We start from the raw sequence: 4,072 nt of genomic DNA, 5'->3' as shown, positions 1-4,072 counted from the left end.
AGTTTTAGCAGGAAGCAGAAAGGCATATAAGATGTGAGGACCAGGAACTAGAGCCTTCTTAAGCTTTTAGCTTTTAGCAGCAGTTCAGCTGAGATCCATTTGGATGAGGGCCCAGGGGCTTTCAGTCTGAGGAAACAAGATCAGCTAAGAAATTGGCAAGGTGAGGTTGGCTGTGGTTTGTTCTGTCTCACAGATATTTCAGAATTTACCTCAGTACCTGGCTCTGGCTATTTCACTTATAAAACTGTTTAGCAATTTATGTTACAGAACTTGTCATTGCTGCCTATTCACAATATGTGAATAGTCTCTCACTCTAATACACTCCACTAATTTTTGGAATTCTAAAAATTTTAAAACCATATGCAGTCTTCTGATTTTACTTAGCTTTAAATGAAAATATATAGTGCTGTGAACATACACTTATTTACTATTTTCAAGGAATTATTCATTTTAAAATAAAGCACTTAATGTTGCTTGCCATATAATAGATACAAGAAAGGCATTGGAAACATATACAAATTTATCTCCCAAAATGCATAATTAATTTTAACTCTCTTTTCAATGACATGTAAAAATCTTTAAATTTGGATGTCAAAACATCATTTTGAAAAAATAAAGTTAGGGAAAACTTATAAAATCACTTTACAACAGAATCTCCCTCTCTCTATCTTTACTTTTTGATACATTGTGTCTGCTGATTAATAAACTCTAAGTATTTGGGAGTTCTTCTTTCCCCCACATTGTATAGCTATTATATGTCATTCACCAAAGACTATATTTAACTTACCTACCAAGGTGGGCTACTGGCCAGGGAAAGGGTGATCTTAAGGTTGAGATTCAGTTCCTTGTATATTCTTTTCAAAGTACTGAAATGGCCTGTACCACCTCACCTTGGTCAGGAGGTTCATATTCAAAACTTCATTAGCACCTGCTGATTGTCCATAGTGCGATACTGAGTCATATGGTAATGTAGTTAGTATACCACTACCATGTCCACATTTTAATGGTCATGTGCAAGAGAATATAAAAAATTACAACAATGAAGAAGATTCAACAAGTATAATGGTAACACCAGAGGTATGAGAAGAATACCCTTTAATAAATAAGTAGGTGGGTACTGACCAGAGTATCCACACATTGTAAGAGCCAGAGACAGACAAGCCTTATCCAGCAATGAGCTCATTTATTGTGTGCACTTGAGCCTACTAGTCTTTTAAAAGCTTCAGGGAACAGTTGAAAAGCATGTCAGGCACTGCGAGTATAGTTACATACATTATTATGCACAGACACAGGGATAGCATGCCAAATATGCAGAAAGAACTTCTGCTAATAATAGATTTGTGTAGATGGAACAGTCTTATTAAATAAAAAATACAGAGCCAAATGCAGAGTTAAAAGCTCAAGAGGTCAGAGCAGTAACTAAGAGCTAATACTAAAAACCCTTTCTTACCCTTCACTGCTGCTACTGTCCTTACCCTGAGAAAAGAGAGCTACTTCTTATGTATCTTTTTATTGACTTCCTGTTCTGCCTTCTTATTGGTTGTAAACCTCCTCATCATTGCCTGTCTATACAGGTCTCTATGGTTGGTATTGATATTAAAGGCATTTGTCTCCAAGCTGGTGGTGTCCTTGAACACCTGTCATGTGATTGGGATTAAGGGTGTGTTCCAACACTGCCAGACTTCTGCTATGCCTTCTATTAGTTCTGACCCCCAGATAACTTTATTTATTATCATACAAATAAAATCACATTTCAGCACAAGTAAAATGTCACCATAGATTTGTATTTAAGTGTAGCAACTGAATTAATGGCAGTATAAGAAAGATAATGCCATTAATTTCACAAATAGAAAAGGCCCACATCATTAGGTTAAAATAATCAAAAAGTGTGCTTGGTAGTGGAGGCTGCACCTCCTAAGGAAATATTTATTATCTGTTGTGGAATATTATTTTAAGATGTGTTACATTTGTTTATGCTGTGGAACACTTGTTTAATGATATGGAGATGTGTAGTATTCTTTTATGTCACATTGGTTTAACTCTGTGAGGCTGTGTTGCTTTGCTTGTCTGAAACACCTGATTAGTCTATTAAAAAGATGAATGGGCAATAGCAAGGCAGGAAAGGGGATAGGCAGGCCTGGCAGACAGAGAGAATAAATAGAAAGAGGAAAAGAGAGAGAGAGAGATCAAGGAGCAAAAGAACAGGAGAGGAGAATACTAGGTTCCAGCCACACAGCCAGCTACAGAGTAAGCTTGAACATAAGATACACAGAAGTAAGAAAAGGAAGAAACTCAGAGAGAAAAGGTAGATGGGGATCATTTAAGTTAAGAAAAGCTATCGAGAAACAAGCCAAGTTAAAACCTAACATTTAGGAGTAAGAATAAGCCTCTGTGTGTATTTTTTTGGGAGCTGGGTGGTAGGCCCCCTGAAAGAGCCAAAAGAGCTAAGAGTGAAAAAGCAACCAACTACAATACTGACTGAAATCATCACTGTGGTGAGAACAAAATAGAAAAGTGCACAGAAAAAGGCCAGAATGTGGTGATATTGTGTTCCACAAAATATTGTGCACCTTAATAAACTTATCTGGGGTCAGAGAACAGAACAGCTACTAGATACAGAGGCTAGAAAATAGTGGCACACACACCTTTAATCCTAACATTCCAGAGGCAGAGATCTGCCTGGATCTTTGTGAGTTCAAGGCCACACTGGAATCATCCAGGCATGGTAACAAGAGCCTTTAATCCCAGGAAGTGATGGCAGAAAGCAGAAAGTTATTTAAGGCAGGAGGACAAGGAACTAGAGCTGGTTAAGCTTTTAGGCTTTTGAGCAGCAGTTCAGCTGAGACCCATTCAGATGAGCATACAGAGACTTCAAGTCTGAGGAAATAGGATCAGCGGAGGAATTTGTGATGTGAGGTGGCTGTGGCTTGTTCTGCTTCTTTGATCTTCCAGCATTCACCCCAACACCTGGCTTCAGGTATGATTTTATTAATAAGAACTTTTAAGATTCATGCTGCACCAGAAGAAATTCTTTCCTTACTCCATGCACTATTCAGAATGTTCTTGTTCTGAAAGAGGAATTTTCATCATCTCTTTTCTATATCCATTTGGCATCCTGTTGGGTTCCATCTTGATGCTGAAGCTACCACTGGGGTTAGAAATGTCAACACCAAGATTGAAGTTCTCATTGGCATTGGCATTCTTGTGTGCTTCCATATGGTTCAGGGTCTCAAGTCTAAGAGCCTTTGCTGGTTGTCAGAAATTCCACATGGTGTTTTTGTTGTTCTTGTTGTTGGTGGCGGTGCTGCTGCTGCTTCTGGAGGTGGTGGTGGTGGTTGCAATGGTGGCAGCATCAGCAGTGGTAGTAGATTGATCCTCTTGGGTTAGATTGATCAAGTCATGGCCTGTGAAATGTTCAAAAGGTTCACAGAACTCTAATATAGCTATCTCCAGCATCTAATCAGCCACCTTCTTGGGTTACCAACAAACCACTTTCTTCATGTTATTGGTAGACTTATCAGACCTCAGCAACTATGGGTCATATAGAAAATAAGTTATGCTTTGCTTGCTCATGAGCAGAAAGACACTCTTGGCAAGATAGTCAGGGCAGTTTTAAAACACCTCATGTAACTGTGTCTAAACATGAGTTCTCATATTAAAAAAAGAATTCTTCCTTGGATTATTTATTCTTTTAAATCTTGTCATCCTGGGTTTTTATAATATATCAGCTTCTCCCAGAATTCCAGTATGTATCTATCATGTTTTCTGTCCTTTTTTATACGTGCTGCTGTGCTCCAACTGCACAGGTGCTTGACAGGCCACAGGACCTTCAGTCACTGATATTTTGCCTACAAGAGAGTCATGTTCTGGCAGCTGCTGAAATTACTTTCATGGATGACACCCTCTCTGCAGAAGGAAATCAGGAGCAGGGTGGAATATGGGCTCCACACCAGGTTACATTCTCCTTCCTGTGTACCATGAGATTGGGCAAGCAGTCCCTTGAATACATTTTCATGTTTTTCCTCTATGTAATACACTATACTTGCTTGGTAGCTCCTGGGACCAATTGAAT

The 4,072-nt window shown here is 38.8% G+C and overlaps 1 pseudogene; it reads right to left on the bottom strand.

Annotated features, from left to right (window-relative positions):
• Positions 1-762: 762 nt before the first annotated feature.
• LOC118574766 lies at positions 763-3,501 on the bottom strand (annotated as a pseudogene).
• Positions 3,502-4,072: the final 571 nt, after the last annotated feature.

The sequence above is a fragment of the Onychomys torridus genome, chromosome X (genome assembly GCF_903995425.1).
Source record: "Onychomys torridus chromosome X, mOncTor1.1, whole genome shotgun sequence".
Classification (NCBI taxonomy): Eukaryota; Metazoa; Chordata; class Mammalia; order Rodentia; family Cricetidae; genus Onychomys; species Onychomys torridus.
Note: the sequence above shows the minus strand (reverse complement) of the source record. Positions and strands in the feature narration are given on the sequence as shown.